General features: G+C 42.5%; 1 long non-coding RNA gene across 1 annotated transcript; it reads left to right on the top strand.

The window, feature by feature from the left end:
• Positions 1–402: 402 nt before the first annotated feature.
• Positions 403–9,840, top strand: LOC309363607. Its single transcript, XR_014165468.1, has 3 exons — positions 403–762; positions 2,123–2,191; positions 9,461–9,840. It is a non-coding gene; the product is annotated as an uncharacterized lncRNA (long non-coding RNA).
• Positions 9,841–11,500: the final 1,660 nt, after the last annotated feature.

Genomic DNA, 11,500 nt, shown 5'->3' on the forward strand with positions numbered 1-11,500 from the left:
GCATCACACTGTCTAGCTGACTTCCAGGGGTGGTTGCAAAGTCAGTCTGTGGTGCAGTGCTTAGAGTGTTGAACTAGGAGCTGGGAGATCAGGGTTCAAATCTCCAGTCAGCCATGAAGTTCACTGGGTAACCTTGGGCCAATCACTACCTCTCAGCCTAATCTACCTCACAGGGTTGTTGTAGAGATTACATGAGGAGGGGGAGAACCATGCATGCAGGGAACCTTGAGTCCCTTGGAGAAAAAGGTGGGATAATAATAATAATAATAATAATAATAATAATAATAATAATAATAATAAATAATAATAATAATAATAATAATAATAATAATAATAATAATACTTTTATTATCATATAGAAAGAATGTGATTTGTGCGGACCAGTTATTTCTTTTGCACAATTTGAACCAGTGTTTTGTGTGGAACCGAAGAGATGGAAGGTGTCTCAAGAATTTATCTCATCTATTGGTCTGTTTGGAATCTGTCCAGTTTGTTACACAGTGTGTGGCTCCAGTCCTGCAGAGCCGCTCACAATGCATGGCAGCAAAGGGAGGTCAGGTTGCAGCACCAAGGAGAGCTCCTGGCAAACTACTTGTTCTGACAAGGTTGGGAATGAACTGAGGTCTTCTGAGTGTCTGTTTCCAGCCTATGTCTCCTAGGTGCCTCTCCTAGGCTTAAAGGGATAACTTTCTGACCTAAAGACACTTCCTGCAGTCCGTGGCCTCCTACATTGTTTGATCTTTGCAGTGAAGCACCAACAAGGTAATGTGAGAAGCCTTTGGTTCCTTGGACCCCAGGGAAGGAGCCCTGAGGGTCTTGGCTTCTGTCTAAAGAATAATTTATTATTTATACCCCATCCATCTGGCTGGGCTTCCCCAGCCACTCTGGGCAGCTTCCAACACAATATTAAAACACAGTAATGCATCAAACATTAAAAGCTTCCCTAAACAGGGCTGCCTTCAGATGTCTGGTAGTTGTTTATTTCTTTGACATCTGCTGGGAGGGTGTTCCACAGGGTGGATGCCACTACCGAGAAGGCCCTCTGTCTGGTTCCCTGTAACCTGGCTGTAATCCTGTAACCTCCAACTTCATGTCTCCCAATTTTGGACTCCAAGGCCATGACATATCAACCTGTTCTTCCAGCTTCAGGGATGTCACAGTTTCATCATCTCAACTGGGAACTTGTTTCACTGCCCAATCAGGATCAATATAATATTGCTGCATGATTTAAGCGTTTGGCCAAGTTACAGAAATCTACACTCTTTTTACATGGTGTTGAAACTTCTTGGCAAAGTTATTTGCCCACAGTGTTGATATGCCATTCTGCAGCAGGCTGCAAAAGATTGGAGAGACATAAGAAAGCTAAGCTAAAAATGTTAGCAATGATTTACTTTATTGTTTAAGGATAACATGGATTATATTTTTAGAGTACTCCTGTGGAACATAATTGGTTACTAAGGTTTATTATATACTATAATTATCAAAATTGAATAAAAATTATTTTTAAAAGTTCATGAACTTTGGAAGTTTTGCTACACAGTCACATACATCCCTATATGGGCTCGCTAGCAATGGGGTTATTGCATCAAGTTTATCTGTTTTTGGTTCTTTATAGCTCCTTTGTTCAAGGAAGAACACCTCATCTAGATGTTTTAAATAGGGAATGATGATAGAGAAGCCATTCCACACTCTCTGCCATATGGAAATGCCTCTTACGATAGCAACCTGGATGTTGGCAGCAGCAGTCGTCAATCGCATCCCTGGCACATGCCTTCTTTAGATCAGCAGGCATAGGCAAACTCGGCCCTCCAGATGTTTTTGGCCTACAACTCCCATGATCCCTAGCTAACAGGACCAGTGGTCAGAGATGATGGAAATTGTAGTCCCAAAACATCTGGAGGGCCGAGTTTGCCTATGCCTGGATGAGGGCATGCACGAGAGAATTCCTTTCATTGTTTGGGCAAAAGAGGGGGAAATACTTAATGCAAACAAAACCCCATCATTATCTCATTTTTTGGTGTATTTCTCTATATTTTTTCTAAACAAATCCCATGCAAAACATTGAGTTGAAAAGAAAGGAAATATCGTAACTTCTAACCACTGATTTTATCTTTCTTTTAAGGAATGAATGCTTCAAAGTTGTATAAAATTACTTAATCAACAAAGATCCAGTATGGAAAATTGCAGATGGGTAAGAGAAATATTTCTTTTAAAGCAGCCAAGCTATTCATATTGATTTCTACCTATGTTTCCACCAGCAATGCGGGGAATAATAACAACTGCACTCGGCCTTCATCTGAAAACTAAAATAATTTGAATTTCAGAAACATCTGAGGCAAAAAGGTTTCATTAGCACTGCAGTCCTATACATCCTAATCAGAAGTAAGCCCCATCAAGTTCAATGGAGCATATATCCAGGAAGGTGGGTATAGGATTGGAGCCTGATGCCTGCCATTCTTCCTTATAGAAATGCTAGAGCTTATATATCCAGATATTTGTCTCCCTCCCTCCCCACCACCAAAATAAATTTATTTTTTAATCTATATCTATTATATTTTTATTCATTGGTTTGAGACAATTTCTATGCCCCTCAGATTAACCCCCCCACACAAATATAAATAATCAGAAGAAAGCCAGTGATATAAACTACAGTCATACCTTGGGTTACAGATGCTTTGGGTTGCGCGATTTCCAGTTGCGCACTGCGCTGAACCCAGAAGTACCGGAACGGGTCACTTCCTGGTTTCGGCGCATGTGCAGAAGAGCTAAATCGTGCTTTGAGCATGTGCAGAAGCACCGAATCGCGACCTGTGTGTGCGCTGACATGGTGCTGTGGGTTGCGGACGCTGCGGGTTGTGAACGTGCTTCCTGCATGGATCACGTTTGCAGCCCCAGTGTCCACTGTACTGACATATATTGATATCAATTCCATAACTCAACATTGATAGTAACCCTTTCTCTTCCTGACACACCATCTGCCACCCCTGACTACTCCAAAGAACCCAAAAGTGCAATATCCTTTGGTGTTTCACCTTTGATTTAGATGCCCATAGTAGCAACCTGATGCTCACAGCAGGGCCTGCTTTTATGGGCAGACACTGAGTTCTAGTAGAGCTTCCTTAGACACAGTTGTTTCTCTCCCAGTAACCAGTCAGGTGCACTGTCAGGTTCCCATTGCATAACACAATGACAGTGACTCTTACCTGTAAGTAAAGAAGAGATATTTATCCATGCTAATAGCATTACTGACTCAGCAGCAAGCACAAGGTCCAGAAACAATGTTTCCTGCTGAGGGAAATGGCTGCCTCCCATGAGATCGGACCCCCAGCAGTGCCAGAAATTCAGGGTTAATATGAGGGTAATTAGCCCTGTTGATACCCACCCAGGGTAGGCGGGGACTTGCCGTCCACAGATCGTCCATTAGATCGTCCACGATAAAACATCAAACATTAAAAAAGGAGGGCAGCAGTAACCTGGTTGCTGACACCACACCACAAAAGGGAACAAAAGTGAGACCAGATTGGAACGTCGCTTTTCCAGAAGACCAAGCCACACCTTGGTCATGACAGGACACCATTACTGGAAGAGCTTTACCAAGATGAACCCAATGATCCTTGTGGTAAGTTGACATTTTCCTAACTTCTGTGACACACATTCAGCCACCAGCGAGGCAGCTGTTGCTTCCATCATTTTGGGGAGTGTATGACTTCACCAACCACATGAGTTTGCAACCAGGCAGCCATCCCCATGAGTTTTCAGAAGCACTGGTTGCACAGCTAAGTGACTTCACTGGTGCATCTGCAGCATTTTCTGAGGCCCACATCATCTGCAGTAGCTGTGCTCTCAGCAACCAACTCTTGCCAGAGCACACAAATCTCTCCAAGCATGGCATCATCTGGAAACAAAAGGAATGATGTCCAGCCACCATAGGCATCTCCTGCTAAGTTACTTCATGCAGACCCTCCAAGTGTCCCTATTTTCCAGGGACATCCTGAATTTACAGAAGCTGTCTCAGTTTTTGATTGATCCCAGAAAGTCCCACTTTTCCTTAGGACGTCCCTATTTTCATCGGAGAAAGGTTGGAGGGTATAGAGCTATGTGACCCCAGAGCCAAGGAGATAAGTAACTATACAACCTTAAGAAGGCATCTGAAGGCAGCCCTATATAGTTTTTATTATGTTTTAATATATGTTGGAAGCTGCCCAGAATATCATCATCATCATCATCATCATCATTGTCGTCATCATTATTATGGAATAGGACATCCCTATTTTCATTGGAGAAATGTTGAGGTGCATGCTTCATACCTAAACTGGTGGGATGCAGGTGGTGCTGTGGTCTAAACCACTGAGCCTCTTGGGCTTGCTGATCAGAAGGTCGGGGTTTGAATCTCCATGACAGGGTGAGCTCCCATTGCTCTGTCCCAGCTCCTGCCAGCCTAGCAGTTCGAAAGCACTCCAGTACAAGTAGATAAATAGGTACCACTCTGGTGGGAAGGTAAATGGCGTTTCTGTGCGCTCTGGCTTCTGTCACGTTGTCCCATTGCATCAGAAGCTGCTTAGTCATGCTGGTCACATGACCCTGAAAGCTGTCTGTGGACAAATGCTGGCTCCCTGGGCCTGAAAGTGAGATGAGCACTGCAGCCCCAACGACCTCAGGTGGGCACTAGTTTGGCTACTGGGGACTCCTCCGGATAGAATCATATACTCATAGAGTTGGAAGAGCCCACACAGGTCATCTAGTCCAATCCCCTGCAATGCCCAACGTGGCGCTCGAACCCAGATTAGTATTTGCATATGTGGACCTGAGTGAAAACTATCTACAGTATCCCCCTGCTGGCCCAGGGTGAGAACTTCAGTACATAACATAGACGACCGTTCACCCTCGCTAGATTTAACGTGCTGCCATCTGCCTTATTGCAGGGCAGATATGTGGGTAAACCATATGCAGAGCGAGTCTGCTCCTGCAGCCTGATAGAGGTGGAAACCGTCTCTCATGTCTTGCTACGATGTTGTTTTTACGAGGATATACGCCCAGTCTTTATCACCCCTCTTATACAGAAAATTCCAAGTGGGTCCGAACCTCAGTGCTTAAAATCCCTGATAGAGGATAAGGATCTAGAGATCACGTTAAGAGTGGCCATATTTTGCGCGGCTGCCATAAAACTCAGGGAACAAGCTGTGCTATTCCAAAGACTAAGGCCTCAGATGCAAACTCTAGATAATATTCTAGAGACCTAGACCACATTTCTAATGGCTGTCATATTCATATTGTTTAATGTTATATTCGATGGTAAATTCAAACTTAATGCTATGGTGTTTTATGTTTGCTTAGTACAGTATGTGAATCTGGTCTGGGACTGTAATAAATTTCTATTCTATTCTAGTTTGATAGTGTTATATAAATATTGTTAGTATACTATTAGCCTACGTGTTGCTTTGTGCTTGCCACATTCACCTGAGTCTGTGTCATTTCCATAGGGAAGAGACTTTCCCCCTCTCTTTGTTTGGATATCTTAGGAATCTGCTTTTCTCTCTGCTCGTACTGTTCCTTGGTGGCAGCATAAAATTCCATGGCTTTCAGTATACCTCTACCCTGATGACACCCATCAATACCTCTCTATCCCAGAAATATTCCCCTCCACCCAACAGGCATCTCCTGTTGATACTCCAACATTTTGCCTGGATATTTTCATCACCATATCATCCTCAATATATCAAAGGCTAAACTTCTCATCTTCCCTTTTTAATTTTTTTTTATTCCTTTCTCTGTTGACCTTGTCACCAACCATCTTGATGATCTGGCCCAAAGCCTCATCTTCAAGCCCCACTTCAGCTCATTGCCAAGTCATGATGTTTCTATGAGCAAATAGTCCAGCTCACGCTCGGATCATGCCCTGCCTTGATTATTGCAGTTCTATAGTCCCTGGACTTCTAGTGACACAACTCAAAGCTCACCTTTGTTCAAAAAAACCTTGCCTTTTTAACACAAAAACAAAACACAACCCTCTCTGTAATTATCGTATTTTTTTGCACCATAACTTTTTTCCTCCTAGAAAGTAAGGGGAAATGTCTGTGCGTGTTATGGAGGAAATGCCTATGGGTGGCATGCCTACGGATTTTCCTCCTCTAAAAACTACATGCATGTTATGGTCGGGTGCGTGTTATAGAGCGAAAAATATGGTAATAACAGCACTATGGTCCTTACATCCCTTCTCTGGCTACTTGTGATTATGGGAAAAATCAATTATACTCCATCTGCAGGATGAAACTTGGTTTATGTTCTGATGTATAATTTATGTGCATGCATCTCTCAGCCAGATCTGTTTCTTACTTTTTAGCATATGTCCCGCTGTCTGAACCACCACAGAATTCTAAAAAAACCCCACAAAACAGACCCCACAAATCTGAAGACTGCCCATCAAAGGTGTTGTGAATAGACGATTGGACTTGGTCCAGAGAGACATAGGTTCAAATCCTCCTTCATTCATAAAGTTTACTGGGTGACCTGGGATTATTGACTTGCTCTTAAACTAACCTCATGTCACAGGGATACAGTGAGGATAATTCTAATATAGGCTACCTTGAGTTCTGAAGAAGTGGGGTACATGTGTAACTAAGACTCTGTACACACTATAGCTTTAGAGCACATTCAAAGCACATTATACAAACAGGATGCGCAATGCTTGAATTCTTTCCCTCAAATAGTTCTGGGAACGATAGTTTGTGAAATATTGCTGGAAACTGTAACTCCCTGAGGGTTAAACTGCAGCGCCCAGAATTATTTGACGAAAAGAATGTGCTTTAGAAAGGTATTTGTGCACACAGCCTAATAATAATAATAGTAATAATAATAATACTAATAATAGTAATAATACAGTGCCTAGTTGTTCACAGAACACAGTCTCTAAACAGCTCATACTCTTTGGCATATGCTCTTTGCATCTTCTTTAAAATCCCTGGGGCATCGTTTTAGTCATTCCCAAAAGCGTGCTGTTTCAACTGTGTGGTTTAATCAGGTCCCTTTCCACTAGGACAAGGGTGAATTGTAATCAAGGCAAACTGCTATAAGGTCACTCTCCTTGCCTTGGTTTCCTGCGTTTAGAACCTACTATCTGAAACCATTTGTTTAATCTCCGCCTCTTTGGTATTCCAACCAATTTATAAAGCAGCTTTTGGGACATGACGCAAAACGGCAGTTTTAAAGCCACAGATCCTTCTAGTAAATCTGTAAGATTAAGCACCTCACACCCACAAGAGTGTGTTCCTTGGGATGACAGAATTATGGCCCCGGGATAAATCTGATTTTATAATCCTGCTTAGTCTACATTGATCTGGATAAACAGAGGCCCATCAGCTGAGAGGTTAGCATGACTTAGGCAAAAGGCAGTTTTTAACTGTGAACACATTTTCACAAAAGGGATGGGAAAGTGGCAAAGGATGTTAACCTAAATGTTAGTTAAATGCAAGTATTTCTCCCTTCTCAGTCATTCGCTAGTGTCAAAATTACAGGAAATAATTTTGCGACTGTGCAGAGAAGGACCCTCCTTTCTCAAATTAAGAGATAAACAAAAGATAGCAGATGAAATGAGATTTTGAAGGGAGACAGCAGACTTGAAGGGGTCCTGTGCTGTTTGGTGATGCACCTATAAACACAGCCATTATAGATTAGCTCTCATGGCAGGAGGATGCCGTTTCTCAAGCACATATACCCAGTGCCTCCCTCCCACCTTGAAAAATAGATGCTGGTAGTCACCATGAAGTGTGGGGATCTGGTTGTGTTGCAGTATAACAAGAACTATTCACATAAGACACATCTAACAATATGATGGTTTCTATGCATCAGTGTCTAACTGGAAACCCCTTCAAATGTTGCATTCAAATGTTGAATGTATAATAATAATAATAATAATAATAATAATAATAATAATAATAATAATAATTTATTCAAGCTTTCTGGCAGTCACTGCTGCTTCACAGATAAGGATGCTAATTTAGGTTATTAGCTCTGGAGATTTTCAGAATCTCCAGCACAAAATCAGACCTCAGGTGCCTTTTCATTTTGAAAGAAAGAAAGACAATGGTGTCAGATCCAATATATATGTGCTTTAAAAATTGCATAATGACAAAAGTGTTAAGCATGACTCAGTCACACTTAATATGCATTTGCCGATTTCTTTTCTTCTTCTTTTTGCAGCTCTGAACAGAAGCAATATGGGGCATATGCCCATACGAAGCTTCAGCTTATTGTTATGTTTCTATTTTATATTCCATTTTCTCTTTTATTTCTATTTCGGTAGCTTCTTCCACTTACTTGGTGGCAAAAGTACTGGAAAATGACTCTCCGCCAACAGATTCCACCCACCTTTACTCCCACAATCAGATCTCATAAGATGAAACACATTCTTTTTGCTAGCTTGCAGAACAAAAAATAAAACAAAATAGGAGACAGAGCCTTAGTGAAGGGAAGAGAACAAAATAGTAATGTAGGCTGCTGGAATATGAGCTATTATCAAAAATATTTGGTTTTGTAGGGATCCTTTAAAAATGAAAACTCTTTTCTTTTCTTTTTTTAAATCCAGAAATTAGTTTTGCGGATTTACACTGCAACTGTATAGCAGCTGTATGTTTGTGGGTATGTTAGAACTGGGTAGAAGACAACTTGTTTAGGCTTATATACAGATGCTGGAAATCTGCAATTAGCTATGGTGTTCTCAGTGCATGCTCATCGTCTACTACTTCATAGTAGAGCATCTTATTTGCAAGCTGAAGTTCTTAGGTTCAGTCCTCAACACCTCTATGAAGGGCTGGGGGGTCCCCTGTCTGAAACTATGTGAATCGGGAAAGGCTTTAGCTACATCATGGTGTCACGAAGGTACAAATCAGTGTCTGAATGCAAGACTTTTAAAAGAGTTGGTCCCATTACAGTGGGTGGCATTCAGATTCTACCTTAGGGATGCTGGTGGCGCTGTGGTCTAAACCACTGAGCCTCTTGGGCTTGCCGATCGGAGGGTTGGTGGTTTGAATCCCCATGACGGAGTGAGCTCCGGTTGCTCTGTCCCAGCCCCTGCCAACCTAGCAGTTCGAAAGCATGCCAGTGCAAGTAGATAAATAGGTACCGCTGCGGCAGGAAGGTAAACAGTGTTTCTGTGCGCTCTGGTTTCCATCATGGTGTCCCGTTGCACCAGAAGCGGTTTAGTCATGCTGGCCACATGACCAGGAAAGCTGTCTGGTGGACAAATGCTGGCTCCCTCGGCCTAAAGTGAGATGAGCACCGCAACCACATAGTCGTCTTTGACTGGACTTAACCGTCCAGGGGTCCTTTACCTTTACCTTACCTTCTACCTTAGGCTTCAAAAAGGCACAGTTTACATTCTATATTTAAGTGCTGAATCCAAGTCCTGAAAATGGGTCTACTTGCATTACTGAAGGCTTTGCTTTTTTCATTTTGACCCATGCAGAAGTACCTGGAGAAGGCTGATGAAGCAGTTCATGTCAATCAATGTTTGATAAGCCAACAGAAGCAGATTCACGCTCCTCATTCTTATCTCAACGTTCCTGCCTGGATCAGACTCCCCTGTTGCAAGATTTGGTTTTATGGATGGTGAAAATTGATTTCCTGTCATCTTAAAAAACATGCTCTTTTTCCTGTTTTGATGGAGGAGAAAAACCCCGTGTATTTCATTAAAATGGAAACTTTTGTCCCAGTACTATGCAGTGTATCACTTGATCAAGATTTCTTTTTTGGAAAAAAAAAATCTTAGCCAAGATGTTTTCCCAGACAGAAACATCTTGTGTTTGGGAAGGAGGGGGTGGGGTTGAGGAAAGGAAGGTTGCAATTAAGAAATTCCAGTCTCTTCTCTCTGAAAGTAAGAATTAAACATAAATGAAAGGCCAGGTAATGGTAGTTGGAACATTTAAGCCTGAATCAAAATGCAGCACGCACCCCAACCAAACATGGTGGGCTTGTTGTTGTTTAGTCGTGTCTGACTCTTCGTGACCCCATGGACCAGAGCACGCCAGGCACCCTTGTCCTCCACTGCCTCCTGCAGGTTGGTCAAACTCATGCTGGTAGCCTCAAGAACACCATCCAACCATCTCGTCCTCTGTCATCCCCTTCTCCTTGTGCCCTCCATCTTTCCCAACATCAGGGTCTTTTCCAGGGAGTCTTCTCTTCTCATGAGGTGGCCAAAGTATTGGAGCCTCAGCTTCACGATCTGTCCTTCCAGTGAGCACTCAGGGCTGATTACCTTAAGAATGGAGAGGTTTGATCTTCTTGCAGTCCATGGGACTCTCAAGAGTCTCCTCCAGCACCATAATTCAAAAGCATCAGTTCTTCGGCGATCAGCCTTCTTTATGGTCCAGCTCTCACTTCCATACATCACTACTGGGAAAACCATAGATTTAACTATATGGACCTTTGTTGGCAAGGTGATTCTCTCCTCTTTTTTTTATGGTGGGCTTGCTGATGTGCAAGGTTGCTCCATCGCAAAAAATTGCAGCTGGTAGCATGGAGAGCTATGAAGTCACTGTACTAACTGACTGAGTACAACCATGATGTCCCTAATGGAGCTGGATGGTTCAAACATAAAGGGTTTGTAAAAATGTTTCTTAGGTCAGAAATCATGGCTATCCTATCCTTCATAAAGCAGGGGTGGCTAACATGTAGCTCTCCAGATGTTGTTAGACTACAACTCCCATCAGCCCCAGCTAGCACGCCCAATGGTCAGGGATGTTGGGACTTGGAAGGTTGGGACTACACAGGTTCATCACTCCTGATGTAAATCAACAGTAGACAACAGGACAGAACAGCAGCTTGATTTCCAGGATACTTCTTGCAGAAGATGCTGCTGTTCAGATATGTTTCCTGCTGTGGCTGTTCCTTTCGGAAGAAGCTACCTGAGAAGATAGGTCCACTTTTGACCCACATCCCATCATTTGTTCCACTCCGATAAGAGACTTCACTGTCAAGCACAACTTTCAATTACGCTGGAAGAGGTCAAGCAGAGAATTATTGCAATAACAGCCTCCTGCTTTTATTGCTCTTGTCCCCAAAGTAATAAGCAATGGGTGAAGAATAGAAGCTGTTTTCTGGGTATCACTGGGTATCACCGGGTCAAGTAGAGTGGGGAGCAATAACACCACCTTCTTAAGGTGTGAGATTATTAAACTCCAAATAAGACAACATCAACATTTTGGTAAGCAGCTCTTGAGATGATTAACTTTTGTCACTCTATTATCAGAAGATGTGACCCTGCAAAAATTAAGATCCACTATGCATTCCAGATGTGTCTGTTTGTAGCTGAGGGGAGGGGTAGGAGGAGAAGGTGTCTGTGTGGTGTTTGTAATGTATTCTAATCAGCCGAAGTTTAATTTTAGGTTAAACTGGTTCTGGACTGGAAAAGTATGGCAGTTCAATGTATCCTAGATTTACATACTAATGCACCCTCTGGTTTCCAAAATATGACTGGCTTTGTTGCTCCATTTCTGTCTCACATTAT

This window comes from Podarcis melisellensis (assembly GCF_964234715.1).
Source record: "Podarcis melisellensis genome assembly, chromosome: 2".
Taxonomy (NCBI): Eukaryota; Metazoa; Chordata; class Lepidosauria; order Squamata; family Lacertidae; genus Podarcis; species Podarcis melisellensis.